This window comes from Cebus imitator, unplaced genomic scaffold, assembly GCF_001604975.1.
Source record: "Cebus imitator isolate Cc_AM_T3 unplaced genomic scaffold, Cebus_imitator-1.0 Scaffold333, whole genome shotgun sequence".
Classification (NCBI taxonomy): Eukaryota; Metazoa; Chordata; class Mammalia; order Primates; family Cebidae; genus Cebus; species Cebus imitator.
In genome coordinates this window covers 330580-348894 of record NW_016107648.1, presented here as the reverse complement: position 1 = coordinate 348894, position 18315 = coordinate 330580, and the positions used below count along the sequence as shown (strand labels likewise).

Here is an 18315-nt window from a genome sequence, read left to right as displayed (position 1 = left end):
TCCTTCTGACCCATCCAGTAGTGGGGCTGATGAAGCAGATAGTGACCAACAGCCAAAGGGCGGGCCCTTTCTGGAGTTCGGTGGGAAGGGCAGCCAGAAGAAGCCGGAAGCTCCAGGGGCCATGAAGGAGATGAGGTGAGACACAAGAAGAGCTTCTCAGGTGCGCTTTGCAGGCTGACAGGTGACTGTGGGTTAGTCTCCATGTTTTAGAGGTTAGTATGACCTGAGGATGAGTTAAGATAGCCCAGGAGTCTACACTAAACTCCGCAACACATTCTGGACTTCCATAGGGATGAGAAATAGCATGTGAACTTTATTAGGATGTGATTGAACTCTCTTCAAAGTGTGCATATGCTCATGCCTGCGTGGGTTGCTTCCCTTAATGGTAAGGTGGAGCACAACCTTCCTGCTTTCCCCTCTCAAATATGAGCAGGTATCTGGATTCCTCCAGTGCGGAGCACAAGTGGTGAGGTCAATGAACAGAAGGATAAACAAATGAATGTTACATGCTCTGACTTGCTGAACATGTCATCATCCAAGGCAGGTGAGAGATGCCTCCTCCTTTGTGTGAGTTGGGATCATAGGCAAGAGGAAGGCCAAGGTCACACACTAGGATATTCAAAAAGGAAGGATGGAGCTGGTGAGGAAGAAGCAGAGCCAAGAAAAGGGGAAAGAGGGGAGCGGAGGGGGATCCAAGATCAGTCTTTTAGGGTTTCCATGGCTCCCTTATAACTATTAAAGTCCGTACATGTAGCATCATGGCCCTTAAAAAGACTGAGAAAATGCTTTTTAATTTTGAAGTTGAGAGCTCATTTCAACTCATGTTCACTCTGCTCCCTGGTCCTCCACCTTGCATGATTGGAAAGGCTTGAGTCTACCTGGCTGAAGGTATAAATGAAAGTTCAGTGGAGCGAGGCTTCCCACCAGGGCCGTGTAAGTAGACGAGTAGCGGGATTCAAAATCGTTGCATTTCAGAGTGTCTAACCACGGTGATTCACCTCCTCAGCGACCTCCAGGGAATAAGACCCTGTGGCAGCCAGAAAAGACTTCCAACGTCAGAGATCTGTGCCGGATCTTTATCCTGGAGCCAAAAAACAATAGAAATCAACATTAGTTAACAATATTCCTCAAGTCCCTAGAGAGGCTGGGACTGAAGAACCCAGAGGCAGTCCTTAAACTATTTGTTCTCAAATATTTATGAAGTTCTGACAGTGGCCTAGGCATGGTATCTGGAGGAGAAAGATTACAAGGCAAGCTCCCTTTTCGCTAAAGTACACTTTAGTAAGGGAGGAAGGCAATGACACAAGTGATTGTGATTGAATGAAATAAGAGCTATAAAAGGGCATAGTAAGTGGGGCTGGGGAGATGCAGAGGAGGGCAAGACTACCTGTCTTTGATTAGATTAGGAAATGGGCTTTTGAGATGAATCTTTTTTTTTTCTTTTTTTGAGACAGAGTCTCAGTCTGTTGCTCAGGCTGGAGGGCAGGGGCGCAATCTCAGCTCACTGCAACCTCTACCTCCAAGGTTCAAGCGATTCTCCCGGCTCAGCTTCCTGAGTAGCTGGGATTACAGGCATGCACTACCATGCCCAGCTAATTTTTGTATTGTTAGTAGAGACTGGGTTTCACCGTGTTGGCCAAACTGGTCTCGAACTCCTGACCTCAGGTGATCCACCCACCTTGGCCGCCCGAAGTGCTGGGATTACAGACACAAGCCACCACACCTGGCTGAGATAAGTCTTGATGAATGAGAGGAGTTCTTCAGAAAGAGGGGTGGAAGATGCTTCTGGACTGACTCTGTAGCCAGAAGGAACATGCAACATTTTTTTTAAAGATGCGGGGTAAATAAAGCAGAGACTTGAACAGGACTTGTATACCCATGTTCACAGCAGAATTATTCGCAAGAGTGAAAAGATGGAAACAACCCCTTTGTCCATTGGTGGCTGAATGGATAAACAAGATGTGGGCCAGGGTTACAATGGAATATTATTCAGGCATAAAAGTGAATGAAATCTGACGCAAGTTAAATATGGATGAATCTCAAAGAACTTATGTGAAATAAGCCAGACACAAAAGGACAAATAGCGTATGATTCCACTTATATGGATTATCTGGAGTAGTAAAATTCACAGAGACAGAAAGTAGGATCATTGCCAGGGGCTTGGGAGAAGGGAGAACCGGGAGCTTTTGTTTGATGGGCGTAAGGTTTCAGCTGGGGAAGACGAAAAAGTTCCAGAGATGGATGGTGGTGACGATTGCACAGTGTGAATGTACTTAATAGCACTGAGCCATCTATGTAAAAATAGTTAAAATGATGTGTTTTATGCAATGTATATTTTATTACAATTTTTTTTAAATTAACAAGAGAAAAGATATGGGGAGAGAAATGATTGTGGTGTACATTCAGGAAAAGGTGAATTCATAGGCCTGGCTGAGATTTCAAGTGTGGGTGAGAAACTGACAAGACAGATTTCGTTCAGGTAATAAAACATTTTGTGCCTGGGGAGGTGGGGCTTAACTAGGGTCGGGGGGACAGTAATAGAGAGTTAGTAGAGAAGTGGGGAAAGGCCAGGGTGTTTTAGGAAAGGCTTAGCCTGCAGAGTAGAAAGACCAGAGGTGGAGGCCAACTTCAGTGCTGTGAGATGTGATGGGAGCTGGAACTGCTGTGGAAATGAAGAGGACACAGAAGCATCAAGAGATGGAGTCAAAAGCCGGGCATGGTGGCTCACACCGGTAATCCCAGCACTTTGGGAGGCTGAGGCAGGAGGATCACTTTAGTCCAGGAGTTCAAGACCAGCCTGGGCTACATGGCAAAACCCTGTTTCTACAAAAAATACAAAACTTAGCCATGTGTAGTGACATGCACCTGTGGTCCCAGCTACTCAGGAGGCTGAGGTGGAAGGATCACTTGAGCCAGAGAGGTGGAGGCTGCAGTGAGTCCAGATTGCACCACTGCATTCCAGCCTGGGTGACAGAGGGAGGTCCTATCTCAAAACACACACACAAAAGCTTGCGCAGGCACACACACACACACACACACGCACACACACACACACACACACACACACACACACACACACGAGATGAAGTCAAATAAACAGGACTGCATGCCCATTGATTTGAGCCAGATCAGCTGAGAGCAAATGGGAAACTGAGAATGGGTGGTGTGGGTTGGGTGGCTAAGTGGCCACCAGCCACAAATAAGGATCTTCAGGAAGAAGAATGTGTTCTGTGGGGAAGAAAACAAAATTGGGCCAGGTGTGGTGGCTCATGTCTGTAATCTTAACACTTCCAGAGGCCAAGGTGGGCAGATCGTGAGGTCAGGAAATCAAGACCATCCTGGCTAACACCATGAAACCCCGTCTCTACTAAAAATACAAAAAATTATCTGGGCGTGGCGACATGTGCCTGTAATCCCAGCTACTTGAGAGGCTGAGGCAGGAAAATCGATTGAACATGGGAGACAGAGATTGCAGTGAGCTGAGATCCCACCACTGCACTCCAGCCCAGGTGACAGAGCAAAAGTCTGTCTCAAAAAAAGAGAAAAAATTGATTTGAGACCTATTTAATAATATGTACATGTATTTAGTGCCCTGTGATATATAATGCCTCTTATTTGTATCACTTTATTTTGTTTGTGTTGTTCTTGTCTCTAAGTTAGATTTTTGGGCCCATAGAGCTGGTGCATTTGTTCATTTATTCATTCAATGAGCATTTATTGAGCACACTGTCTTTGTTTGTCTAACACTTATGCAATCCTTAACTGCACTCCAGCCCTGTACCAAGAAAAGGCAGTTATCTGGGCATGGAATTCAGGTCTTTTTCACTAGGTAATGGCTTCCCCCACCTAAAGACAGAAAGCAAAGTGTATACCATGGCTCTCTCTATGCTTGAATCTTAATTAAATTCTCACAACAACCCGGAGTGATCAGTACTACTGTTTTTAGGGGAGCAATGAGAGGGTGGGATTGCAAAAAGACAAGGAGATGCTTTTGAGAATGTTGGATATGTTTATGATGACTGTGATCATCGTTTAACAGGTATATGCATAGGTTAAATCTGACCAAATGGAACATTTTAACTTGTGCAGTTCATTGCACGGTAAGTATACCTCATTAAAGCTGCTTTATAAAAGTATTGGTTGACAACAACAAAGTAGCTTTTGGTGCGGTATCATTTGCTGAGGAGAAATCAGTGAATTTAGTTTTGTAAAACAGAAATCTGTCATCATTTTTTTTCTTTCTCTTTTCTTTTTTTTGGGGGGTGGCAGGGGGACAGGGTCTCACTCTGTTGCCAAGGCTAGAGTGCAGTGCTGAGATCACAGCTCACTGCAGCCTCAACCTCCTGGGCCCAAGTGATCCTCCCACCTCAGCCTTCTGAGTAGCTGAGGCCACAGGCACCTGCCATCACACCTGGTTAATTGAAACAAACAAACAAAAATTTCTTTCGGTAGAGATGGGGTTTCTTCATGGTGCCCAGGTTGATCTGGAACTCCTGGGTTGAAAAGGGCTGCCCACTTCGGCCTCCCCAGAGTGCTGGGATTACAGGTGAGAGCCACCGAACCCAGCCCATATTCTTTTCACTTCAGCCTCTGTTTCCCTACCAACTTTTTTTTCTTTGGTGGCTACTTTTTCTCCTGATCTCCAGAATTTCTTTGGTTCAAATAGAGCTGGGTTTTTGTTTGTTGTTTCAGGCATAAGTTTAATTTCCATATGGTCGAAATCACCCTTTTAAGTGGATAGTTCTGTATATAAACACCATCACCATCAAGATAGAGGACATTTCCATCATACCCCAAATTCCCTTATACCCCTTTGGAGTTAATCCCCAGTTCTTGGCAATTACTGATGGATTTTCTATCCCTACGGTTTTGGCTTTTCCAGAACATCATATAAATGGAGTCTGCTTCTTTCATGTGGCACAAGGTTTCTCACCCTGGCGCTATTGAGATTTTGGGCTAGATCATTCTTTCCTGTGCACTATAGAATATTTAGCAGCATCTCTGGTATCCACCCACTAGATTCCAGTAACACCTCTCTCCTTAGCGGTCGCAACCACAAATGTCTTTAGGTCCTCCAGGCCAAACCACTCCTGACTGAGGACCACTGACCTAGCTAATGCATTTGAGAGCATCCACATTGGTGAGTGTACTCAGTTTCATCCTTTTTACTTACACAATCCTTTTTACCAAAACAATCACAGGTACCCCATATCTGCAAAATACTATAATTCAAAGTAAGCCCCAAAGAACCAAATAGACACAGACCAAAAGCACGGTTGGAACAGGTTCCTCTGGTGTGAGGAATACACAGGTAAGAAGACGGTAGGTTCGTTTGCCTCTGAGATCGATTCTTCCCCAGATGGAACTTGAATGATGGAGTTAACTGATCTCTCAATCCAAGTAGAAAGCAGCGGTCAAACTATTTCCTGCTACTGAGCTTCCCTTAAAGTATCCACACTCAACCACACTCCAGGGCCAACAACTGAAAACTTGGCAGAATGTGGATGACCACTGATATGGGTTGGCTGTGTCCCCACCCAAATCTCATCTTGAATTGTAGCTCCCATAATTCCCATGTGTTGTGGGAGGTGCCCCATGGGAGATAATTGAATCATGAGGGCAGTTTTCCCCATACTGATCTCGTGATAGTGAATAAGTCTCAGGAGATTTGATGGTTTCATAAGGGGTTTCCCCTTTTGCGTGACTCTCATTCTCTTTTGCATGCTGCTGTGTAAGACGTCCCTTTGCTCTTCCTTGATCTTTTGCCATGATTGTGAAGCCTCCCCAGCCATGTGGAACTGTGAGCCCATTAAACCGCTTTCCTTTATAAATTATCCAGTCTCGAGTATGTCTTTTTTTTTTTTTCTTGAAATGGGGTCTTGCTCTGTCACGAGGCTGAAGTGCAATGGTACAATCCTGGCTCGCTACAACTTCTGCCTCCCGAGTTCAAGCGATTCTCTTGCCTCAACATCCTGAGTAGCTGGGCTAGAGATGTGGGCCAGACTGGGACTATAGCTGCGTGCCACCATGCCCGGCTAATTTTTTTTTTTTTTTCCTGAAACAGAGTTTCTCTCTTGTTGCCCAGGCTGGAGTGCAATGGCACAATTTCAAGTCACCACAACCTCTGCCTCCTGGGTTCAAGCGATTCTTCTGCCTCAGCCTCCCAAGTATCTGGGATTACAGGGCCCACCACCAATCCTGGCTAATTTGTTTGTATTTTTAGTAGAGACAGGGTTTCTCCATATTGATCAGGCTAGTTTTGAACTCCTGACCTCAGGTAATCCACCCACCTCGGCCTCCCAAAGTGCTGTAATTACAGGCATGGGCTATCATGTCCAGCCTCAGATATGTCTTTATCAGCAGTGTGAGAACAGACTAATACAACCATGAAGGGCAACGCACTCACTGGTGGGCAGGATGAGCTTTTCAGTCACTCTCTTGCTGTTGGTTGTATAAAGCATGGATTATAATAGTGCAACTATGAGGGAGTGCTAGGAAGTGAAGAAAAAAGCAAGCGACAGGGGTGGACACAGCCATCGCACCAATCTGGGGTTTCCCCTGTTGGCTTGTTGGGTCATTTGTGCATACTTCATGTTGTCTGTCCACTAACCGGCCTGCACCCACTTAACTGTGAGTGACCACACATCTGCCCTGGGCCGTGAGCAGCCGCCAATGCATGGGATGAGGTAGGGTTTTCTTCAGGGAAATGTTCTCCAAACTTCTGGAGGAGGTGGTAAGCTAAAAACCCCATGCACTTGGCCAGACAGTGCATTTGGGATTTGTGCTGATTGCATGGGGGCCTTGAAGTTTTGACTTGGAACAGAAACTCTTAGGGAAAGCTTGAGAGGAATTGCCCTTTCCACTTTCTTTTTGGGAAACACTGTTTACAATAATAACAACAATCACATGATTTACAAAGCTGCATTTATTGACTGGCTGAGTAAATAAGCGAATAAATTTAGCACACAGCTGGCCCAAAGCAAAACTGGGAAAGAGATAAAGCGGGTCCTGAGCGCTTCCAGACTATTTTCAGGAGCCCTTTTCTTGTGTTTTAATGAACTTAAATATTTATTAAGTAATGACCATGCTGCAGGCCCTCTGCCAGGTAGCAAGAGTTCAGGGATGTCAAACATTCTTCCCCCGCGTGGCGCTCAAAGACGTGTCCTTTGATGCTGTTCGATGAACCAGCAGGTGAGGCACAGGGGCAGCCCATGCTCCTTTCATGGTGCTCTGCCTTCTCCTGTCACGTGGGTGAGACCTTTCAACTCTCAGTCGCCAGATCCCAGACCAATTCATACAACAAACATTGCACGTCAGACACTGTTCTAGGCATTGGGTAGAAAGCAGTGGACAAAAAAAAAAAAAAAAAAAAGAATACAAATTACTGCCCTGGTGAGGGGCCCATGATACAAAAGCAAATAAGTAAATTATACAGTAGCTCATGTGGAGACGCACAAGGTGAACCATGAGAGTAGGAAGCCAGGGACTGGGCTGCAGTTTTCACTAGGACAGTCAGGGAAGGCCTCGCATTTGCACAAATACCCAAAAGACCGTAAAGCCCATACATCTTTAGAAAGAACATTCCAAGTAGAGAAATCAGCAAATGTCAAGGTCCTGTGGTCGAAGCAGAATGTTTGCGGGCAGTGGAGAGACCTTGGAGGGGAGCAGAGAGGCCTACGAAATCTAGTTATGGGGTGCTGGATGTGGAGACCTGCAGACCATGGCGGGGACAGTGATTTCCTTCTGTGTGTGACAGTGGCTTCATTCCATGTGTGATGGGATGCCGCTGGAACCTTTTGCACAGAGAAATGACGAAATGTCACAGAGGTTAATAGCCATGCCCTCTGGCTGCTGCCTTGAGAATAACCTATGGGGGACAAAGCAAGATGACATTAGGATGCTCTTGAAGCAATTCAGGTGGGATAGGTGGTGGCTTTGACCAGGGAAAGGGGTGAGAAATGATTGGATTTTACATATAGTTTTAGAAAGAGCCATTGGATTCATTGACAAATCAATAGATCTGTGGGAAAGAAAGGGAAGAATCAACATAATGAGGCTTTTATCTGGGCAACCGGGAAAGATAGAATTTCCACTTCCTGAGCTAGAGAAGACTATGGGACAAGGTTAGAGTGAAGAATCAGGAGTTTCTTTCTTTTTAGTTTTCATTATTTTTAGAACTTAGAGACATGGTCTCTTTCTGTCACCCGGGCTGGAGGGCAGTAATGTAACCACTGCTCACTGCAGCCTCAACCTTCTGGGCTCAAGTGATCCTCCCACTTCAGCTTCCCAAGTAGCTAGGACTACAGGCATGAACCACCATGGCTGGCTGTGTATTTTTTTGTAGAGATAGGGCTTTGCTATGATGTCCAGGCTGGTTTCCAACTCCTGGCCTCAAGTGATCTTTCTGCCTTGGCCTCCCAAACCTTAGGATTACAGGTATGCACCATTATGCTCACCCTGGAGTTTCATTTTTGGACACATGAAGGTTGTGATGCCTATTAGTGCCAGGTTGTCACACTGAGTGGACAGCTGGCATAAGAGTCCACAGTTCAGAGGAAAGGTCTGGGTGCAGATAGGGAATGGAAAGTCTTTGGAGGCACAGAGATAGCCAGAACATGGATAAGATCTCAAAGGAGGGAAATGTGAACAGAGGAAAGACGAGCTCTTGGACTCAACACTGGAAAATGCCAACATCTGGAGTTTGAGGAGACTGAGAGAGAGCATTCAAGGATATAAGAAGAAGAAACCAAGAACACCTGAGTTTTCTTGGAATTCAAGAGAAGAAAGGGATTCAAGGAGGAGGGAGTGAGGGATGATGTTAAATGCTATTGATGGGTCAAGTAAGATGACATCTAAAAACTGGCCATTGGGTTTAGCATCATTAAAATCACTGAGGACCTTGACAAGAGTAATTTGTGAAGTGGTGAGGACAAATACCTGCATGGAATAAGTTCAAGAGAGAAGGGGAGGAGAAGAGCAGGGAAGGCCATGAATGAGAGATAGGCAACAGTTGAGAGAAGTTCTGCTGTGAACAGAAGCAGAAGAAATGTACGGAAAGAGAGTTGTGTTTAAAAAATGGCAGAAGTTCCCGCATGTTCCAGCACTGCTGAGAGTCCTTGGAAGAGAAACAGAGATGATGCAGGAGTTGAATTTGTGAAGGCTTCACTTTAAGGCTATGCAATGAGGTAATGTAAAACGATTATGTAGATTAGGTTGCAACATGGAGATACTTATGGTACAATGTCCCGCAGTAATACACACACACAGAACAAACAAAATGAAATGCACATATAAATGGAAGCATGTAAAATTATACAAGCACTTGACCAAATAATCAAGGGAAACATGGCGTAATAATAGTTGCTCTGGAAAGCGGTGATGATGAGTATTTATTTCTCCTTCAATTCCTAATCATTCTGTAATATTGTTTTCTTAATATTATAAAATGTTTTCTAAATAAAATTGCATTGACATTTGCAGCCTTGTACTGTATGGACATGGTCATGAGAAGAAAGACTTTGTGCAGGTGAAATTTATAATGGATTCTTAAATTGATCTCTCTGATTTGTTCATTCATTCTGCAAGTGTTTACTGAGCACCTACTATACACAGACACCAGGGATAAAGTGGTGAACAAGGCAGCTGAAGGCCCAGCTATTGAAAACAGACCTGGTTTTCTGAGAACATGAGGCAGCCTCATCAGACTTAAAGGACAGTGAGTGGGAGAGCCAAGAGGACATTCATTTCCTAGAAACAGCATTCCTCATTTCCTGCAGCTCTGCTACTCACATTTGCCCTTCAAGTACAGTAAGCCTTGAACCAGAATTAGAGAATCACCACCCATCACCTCTAGGGACCATTCATTTGCAATGGCTAATCTCTGCCTTCCCCAACCTCTCCCTTTTCTCCAACTCCATACTGCTGGTAACATTCTACGGGGTTGGCCTGGCTTGGTTATGAGTCGTGCACTGGCTGTCACCCACACTCCCATCTACAATGCAGCTTTGTGTGCACAAGGAAAATTCCTTTCCTAAGGCTGTGCCCAGTGCCAAAGTTTGTGTTCTCAACAGCAATGCTCAAATGCCTCCAGATTCCAGGTGATAACACCTCCAGGGGCTATCCTCTAGTATGCCGCCACTACTAATAACAATAGCAGTCTTCGGAAAGCAATATGGAAGCATGAAACAGCACACTGCTTATGATTATTTTTAGACAGTCCCTAAACTGAAATGTAGGGGCAACTCACCAGAAGATAGTACTCTTTGGTACTCAAAGATATAAGAAGGCTTAGAAGTAACAGTTTATTCAATCTTTCTAGGGCAATAAGAAATAGCACCAAGACAAGAATAAAATGCTGTTCATATAGGTTAAAAGACAACATGGTAGGGGAAGGATATGGACTTTGGTATTAAACAGACCTAACTTAACATCTTGATCTTACTGCTTCTTTGCTGTGCAAGCTAGAGCCAGTCACAGAAATATGCACCTCAATTTTCTCACCTGTAAATGAGAATCAGGCCTACTTGCAGGGTTTTCATCAGAAGTAAAGAATTAAGTATAAAGTATGCGACACATCAAAGGTGCTTAATCAGTGACCGTTTTGATCATTTCTTGTCCACTCTGGCAGAGGTTGTGGTAGTGATGACTGAGCACATATTTGTGTGCATATATGTATGCATGCATGCATGTGTTTGAGTGTGTGGTCCCAGCTCGAACCCATCAGGGATTTATCCATGTATGACTGGACGTGTCTGGTAAAGGGGAGATGAACATCCAGGAGTGGATTTGCAGGGAGCGTGCTGGTGGAAGGAGGATGTGGGAATGGTTTGGTCAGATGCTCCCAGATGGGGGAATAGGGAGTCAGCCTTGGACAGTGCTCCTTGACCTGGTCTCAGAGATAGTGTCCAAGTAGGGGCTGTAGGAAGGAGCTAAATGAATTATTTTTATAAGGGACTGTGATAAAAAGAATGGCAGAGTGGAAAAGGCATCTCTCTCCTTCTGAGTGGGATAATGAGGTGCAATCTCAAGGAAGATGTGGGAGCGTTGAGTACCTTGTTGGCACATCAGTGGTTTCAGCCTCAGGGTGGCAGAAGACAGCAGCCTGGGCAGAGCAGCATTCTCAGGGTGGTAGACACCCTTCTCAATGGCTTTTGGATGTCAACCTCAAAGGTTTTTCTTGTGCTTGTAAGAAATATTCACAGTGATACACAGAAATTACCAATGGAACTGTGTGGGAAACAAAGAGTCTTACTTGATCAAGCTGGGGTAATATTTGGGTTATGAGGGTGAATGTGCTCCACGGGCTAGTCCTGGGCCTCTCTGCCCCAGATCCATTCCTTGAATTGCCCCTACTCTGTATTACAGGAGGTTACCCTTGCAGGCTGTGTTTCAGAGGCTCCTAGAGTAGTGGGTTCTGGCCAGGTGTAGCCCATAGAAGGTACTGACAGGAGATGAGAGGTTGGAAAGAAGGAAGAAGTCAGGCTTCTTCTCTCACTCCCTCTCAGTCTTGGGTAGCTTCTTCCTCCATGGCTCTGTCTTAGCTCCCATCAGACAGGTCCATTATGGCTGCAGCTTGTGCCATGTCACCCTGGTCCCTGGGCTCTACTAGTTGGTGTCTTCTATTTGCCTCTCCAATCTCGGGGAAGTAGTGACCTCCTGCCATTGCTCATCCTGGGCTATCACACTGTCCCCTTTGGCCCTCTGCCCATCCGTCACTGCATTCCCTCTGTTGTAAAACCTGGAAATGGTGACCGTTTTTCCATTTAGGCTCTGTAGACATACTAACATCTTTCCCATAGGCTGGGGAGGCCTGGGGAGTCTCAGGTCATATATATTTGGTCATATATATTTTGAGCTGTCAAGTGACTGCAGCCAGAAGAATGACACCCCAGGTGAGGTGAACAGAAGAACCTCCCAGCTGAGCCCAAACCTAATCACTGACCCACAGAACCTTGAGCATATAAAATGGGTGTTTTCAGCCACATAGTTTAGAAGCAGTTAGTTATGCTGCAAAAGATAATTTACAGAATTCCCTTTCTACTTTCTCTCCTTTTCTACAAGCTATCAGTACTTTCCTCATACTAACCAACCCTTCTAAAAGACAGTGCCCTCTGCCCCTCCCCTCTCACAGGCACCTCAACTGACCTTTCACCAAAGAAAAACTTACCCTCCACTCAGAGCATGGGTTCCATCAGCAAAGACCCAATGACTGTCCCTGTACTGCTTCCTCTGAAGAGTTAAGACTTGACTTCATTGCATGTAAATTTAAAAAAAAATTTTTTTTTGAAAAAAATGTGGTTTTGCTTCCAAATTATGTTCCAAAGCTCTCTGGCTCACCAAGGAGTAATCCTCGGTTGGAAAACATAGCAGCGCTGCTATTTTAGAACGGCACCAGGCCTCTAGCTTCTTGATTCACCCAGGGCTGCTAATACTTCCTCAGGGAAAACTAAAACAACTGCTTAAGATATAGGGACTTATTCCTAAAGGGGACTTCAGAAGAGAGAGGCCCTCTCCCTTATGTCCATTCTTCCCCTTTCTACCCAACCCTGTGCTCCCCAGCCAAAGATGGGTCTTCTTCCTCCTGAGCAACCGAACTTCTAACCTGCTTAAGTGGAGGCCCATCTGTCATCCGTGACCCCGTGGCCTCCCCCACACTCGTCCTACTTGTTCTCTGATGAAGGCTGAGCCTAAGCCTATGTAACACTCCAAAAATGCACGGCTGGCTGACCAAACATTAACAAGAGAGACAGCTATGAAAAAAACAATATGCCTGTTTGCTCAGCCTCCCTTTCTGCCGGCAGACTAACTCTGGAAACTTTCCCACTCTCTGAGGGAAGAGGTGCTTGCTAATCCGGCCAAGTGTCAAAATGGATGGTGTTTGAACAGCTTCCTCCGGCGAGAGTTGTTTTTCAGATGGTCCCTCGGCAGAAACTCTTGTGGGTTCTGTGCAGGAAACTTCTCCTCTGGACCCTGTAAAGGGCACAGATAGGGGAGGGGTCACTTCCTAAGGTAATAATTGCCTTATATCAGGCACTGCTCTTCCCCAAGAGATTAGCTGGGGCAAAGGTCACTCTTGATACACAGGGGCTGGGCTGAGGAGGCTGCCTTGGGCACTGGAGGCGACTCATCTGCAATGAGGAAAGGCACTGGGATTTGAGAGTAGAATCAACAGATTCAGAGGCCAAGCCGTGGCATGGATGCCAGCTGTGACCACCTCTCTGGAAATGCATTCAGGATCCAAGACACCTAGGCCTCACCAAGGTGGATCAAAGAATTCTCATAACAGGAACAGGCCTGGCATGGTTTGCTTCTCCCCGGCCACCTACAAGCTCCAGGAGTATTCCCTCCTGGTCCCCCTTCTCCAGGGAAAGCTTCCTGTCACATTCCCGGGGACATCAGTCCCTATAATCTGTTTATCCATTTAGTCTCTCCCTCCTTTGGGCTCCACTGTACCAGGCACATTCTCCCGTCTTGTACTTCTGCACGTGATGACACTTATGTGTACAGGTTTATCTCTTGCTGAGGAACTCTGGCCTCCTACAGAGAAGGGACACATCTTACTTATTCAATATCCCCTGAGAACCAACGCAATGTGTGTACTTAGTGGGCACTGAGGAAATGCTTCCTGTGTGGGTGAACAATCCTCATTTTCCATTTAACTCAGAGCAGGTAAGAGTGTGCAAGGTTAGCCAGGCGTGGTGGCTCACGCCTGTAATCCCAGCACTTTGGGAGGCTGAGGCACATGGATCATTAGGTCAGGAGTCCGAGACCAGACTGGCCAGCATGGTGAAACCCCATCTCTACTAAAAATACAAAAATTAGCCAAGTGTGGTGACAGATACCTGTAATCCCAGCTACGTGGAAGGCTAAGGCAGGAGAATCACTTGAAACTGGAAGTCAGAGGTTGCAGTGAGCCAAGATCAGGTTACTCCACTCCAGCCTGGGCAAAAGAGCAAAACTCCGTCTCAAAAGAAAAAAAAAAAGTGTAAGGTTACCTAGCAGATGGTTGCCCGAGCCTGGGTTTGGACTCAAGTTTGTATTAGTCTAAAGCTTGTGTCAGCTCCACCCCTCCACCTTTCCGCTCCAGTTACTCAGCCCTCCCTACATACGCACACACACACAGACCACAGAAGAGTGTGGATGAAATCATATAGCGTGTCAGAGACAGAGATGACCTAAGACATTATGGAAACCAACTCATTTATTTAACGAAGGAGGAAACTGAGGCCAAAGAAATTCAATTTGGGTAAAAGTGATGTGCTCTGGGCTTTGGGCCTACTCGAAAACTGGATCTAGGGCTATTCCTGTTGATAATTATATTTGATTTTGTTATTATTATTTTTTGAGACCGAGTTTCACTCTGTAGCCCAGGCTGGAATGCAGTGGCACCATCTCGGCTCACTGCAAAACTTCCACCTCCCTGGTGGAAGAGGTTCAAGTGATTCTCCTGCTTCAGGCTCCTGAGTAGCTGGGATTACAGGGGCCTGCCACCATGCCTGGCTAATTTTTTTGGTAGAGACGGGGTTTCACCATGTTGGCCAGGCTGGTCTTGAACTCCTGACCTCAGGTGATTCACCCACTTTGTCCTCCCAAAGCGCTAGTATTGCAAGCCTGACCCATCACACCCGGCCTCATATTTTGATTTAATTTAACCCACAACTGTACAGAAGATATGTAGCTGAGTGAGTGATTCCCAGCCTAGCTGGGTGATAAATACAGACATATCTAAATACAAGGCAGAATGTGAGAGAGTCAAAGTGGCATAGGCCTTAGAGGAGGGAGAAGTCCCATCTGACTTAGTAAACTCAAGAAAGATTTCTCATAGGAGATGATACTGAGATAAGCCTTGGAAAAGGGCTGGATGATAGGAAATTCAGGCAGGGGCAGAGCAGGGCAATGGCATGCAGGTGGGAAAGTACGGGCTGTGCATCAGGGGAACGAGACCAAGCATGGTCCTTACCTGAAGGTGCAGGACTGGAGACGAGGCTGCAGGGTGGGCTGGGGTGTGCTGGGGAGTGATGAGAGCAGAGCTGCATACCTGGAGCTTTAACAGAACAGTAAGAGAAAGAAGAACAGCTAAGTGATTTGGACCCAATGAGAACAGAGTTCTTTAAACTTCAAGAGAGAGGAAGGGGGTGTAAAGTCTGACAGCACCATGAATGGCACAGTTACCTCTGTGACCTGCACTTACACCCCAGATGAGTTCCTGGAAGAAATGATCAACCCCTGTGGTGCCTAATTAACGTGAGACATTCTTCTATTGTTTCTTATTCCGGCCTCAACTGACAAGGCCATTGGACTTTGTTACGACCTTGGCCAACCTCATGACTCCACACCCTACGGCCCCCTCCCAGCTTGCAAACCTATGACCCCCTCCCAGCTTGCAAAAAATTGCCCTAAACTGTAACTTCTGTAACTTTCTACTGCCTTCCCTACAACCTATAAAACCAACTCCTATCCCTTCCCCCTCCGCTGACTCTCTTTTTGGACTCAGCCTGCCCCCACCCGAGTGAATAAGCAGCCTTGTTGCTCACACAAAGCCTGTGTGGGGAGCGGGGGGGGGGGTCTCTTCATTCAGAGAGCTTTTTAACAGGGGGATCCCATTTTAAGGCAGTAACATGCTTTTTCTTGTGGTTCCCACTTTCCCTGTTTCTCCCTTGATATCCATCTGGTTATAGTGAGAGGAATGGGGACATGCTGGGGAGAGGGGAAACTGTGTGGGCAGATTCAACTTGAGGAATCCCAAGAGAGACCCATGCAATGCTTAGCTTCGGTCATTCAAAATAAGGTTATACAGAAAGTTACTGCCTGAGGAGCCAGACCATTGTTCTGAGAAGGGATTTTTCAAATTATTCTTCCTCTTTTCTTGGTATTTCAAGATGAATCCTAAAGCACCGAACTCGGGATTTCCAAAATACACAACTCAGGACCAAAGCTAGTCACTGAGGCCTCAGGGCTCAACGAAGAACTGTGGAGAGCAAGAAGTCAAGGGAAAGCCCCCCATGCTCTTTCTGTACCTGGGAATCTTTAAAAAGGAGAAGGAAGTGGACTGGCTGAGAATAGCCAAGCCATCAACAGAGTTGATGGAAGACCTGGCTTTCCCATCTTTTGGTCCACAGAGGGACAGTGTTAGAGGCATGAATGCCATTCTTCAGGGCTCTGAGAGGAAGCCACTTCATGAGCTGCCCCCTAAGAACCCAGTCTGCAGCCCCAGAAAAAAGCTCTGTGGTCAGCCTGGGGGCTTCTTCCCAGGGCTCCCCTCAGTCCCACAAGGCATAGATGCTGAGTTGAGAACCAGCGGACCCACCAAGGGGCTTGCTGTTACGAGACACACCCAAGGGCTGGACCTTCCGATGAACAGACTGGAGAGCCATTGGGGGGTATGGGGAGAGCTCTGCGGCTGCAGTCCACCCGAGGCACTGCCTGGGCTGGAATAACGGGCCACACGTTCAGTACTGGAGGCCAGGAGATCCAGCATGACCCAGGCCGCCTCCCCAGAGGACAAAAGCACGTCTCCCCAAACACCAGCAGACAGCAGCTGGTACACATCCAGGGACCTTCATGGGACCAAGGAACCCACTTCCCTGCTTCCATGGCGGAGAAAGCCCCCTCGTCCCTATACCCCTGCCTCTGCAGTGAGGGACAGAGCAAGGGGCAGCTCTCAGAGACACAGAGCAAAGCTTTTTCTAAAGACCCAGCACTATCTGTAGGGTTTGAAATGTGAGCTCACAGTTTAACTGGATTGGACATTTCATGTATCCTCCCATCCCACTAACTAGTGGGTGAGGCTCAGAGGAGAGACACCAGATTAGTTCCAAGCAAAATAGCGATCCTCAGTTTTCGCCTCGCATCCTAGGTGCGGTAGGAGATATATTTGTACACTCTGAGTCCTGGGAGCCCCAAGGCCAGCCTGGGGAGGGCCCTGCTGCGGCGGCGGGGTGGGCTCTGCAGCTCCGCCTCCCGAGCGGGGCTCACTGTGGCAGAGTCCCAGAGGGCCTGTGGCGAGGGGCCTGAGCTAGTCCTGGGGTCTCCGTTTCACCAGGGCTAGGTGGGGGCTGGCCAGGATGGAGGAGAGATTCAGGAGGAGGGCGGGAGGCTGTCCCCAGTGCCTGAGGCCTGCCTGGATGGTCCGGAAGGCACGTTCACCCAGGCCCAGAGGCCGGGTTTCCCTGGCAGGGAGGAGGTCCCCAGGGACGCCCCTTCCCGGGGGAAGCCTCAGTTCCCATCACCTCAGCCCTGAGGCTGAGAGCCAAGCAGGCTGGATTTGTGCAAGGCACTGCTGCCCCCTCCTGGGAGGTGCCCCACAGGTCCTGCTTGCCTGGAACAGCCTCGCTGTCACCCTCACGGTGAATCCCTCGAGGTCGGACTCTGCCAGGGCGCCCCTAGCCTGCATCTGCAAGTAAATTCACTCAGGCCCATCCCCTCTCTTTGTAAAATCACTCAGGCCCAACCCGTCTCTCTGTAAAATCACTAGGCCCATCCCTTCTCTGCGTAAAATCACTCAGGCCCATCCCCTCTCTTTGTAAAGTCACTCAGGCCCATCTGCTCCCCTGGGACTGCACCCCGCAAGTCTTCTCCGGCCAGATCTGCAGTCTTTGTCCTTTACACAGCTGGCTTGGTGACTAAGGGTTACCTCTGTAGGCTTAGACAGGGTTGAAGGTCCTGGTTCCACTGGTGCTGGCCGGTTCCTTAACCTCATGGAGCCTCAGGTGCTCACTGGTGAAATAAGTAGGACCTCACAGGTTGCCACATCTTGGCACTGGGTACCTGGCCATGCTGAGTCTCAGTAAACGGGAGCCACGATTCTCTTTCCTTCTGGCCTCATTGAATTCTCTGCCCTCTGTCCATGCAAGCTCAGGTTGGAGACTTTCCTCACCAATTTTCCGTTTATGCCTGCTGGGCAGCTGGGCTTTCCCGCACCGCAGTGGGCAATTTTCCACACTCTGGGCACATGGCAAAGACCTGGGGCCAGCTGGGGTTCCTGCCATGGACATCAAGCCTGCGTTTGCCTTCCTGGGTCTCTTGCCCTCCATTCCCTTCCACCTAACTTTCCTCCACTTTTCATCTCCGTATTAGCTCTGGCTACTTCGGAATTCTCCCCCACCTTCACACAAGCTTTCTTCGTGACCCCAAGTTCTAATTACTTCCCCCCACCCCTGCCCCTGCCCCCAACCAGACTCTGCCTTCCAGCCCCATCATAGCCTCCAGCCAGCAGGGGCCAAGGTCCCTGATGACCTCTTTACCCCTCAGCCCAATGCTCATGTAGTTGATTTTTTTGGATGGTTCTGCAGCATTTAGTGCTTTTTTTTTTTTTTT

At 47.3% G+C, this 18315-nt stretch overlaps 1 long non-coding RNA gene across 2 annotated transcripts; it reads right to left on the bottom strand.

The window, feature by feature from the left end:
- Window positions 1–6924: 6924 nt before the first annotated feature.
- On the bottom strand, window positions 6925–17354 carry LOC108286955. Of its 2 annotated transcripts, none has more exons than XR_001818143.2 (3): window positions 16730–17354; window positions 14960–15043; window positions 6925–7325 (listed from the first exon to the last, which is right to left on the bottom strand). It is a non-coding gene; the product is annotated as an uncharacterized LOC108286955 (long non-coding RNA). The 2 variants fall into 2 exon arrangements; XR_001818142.2 differs by having other exon boundaries at window positions 6925–7320.
- Window positions 17355–18315: the final 961 nt, after the last annotated feature.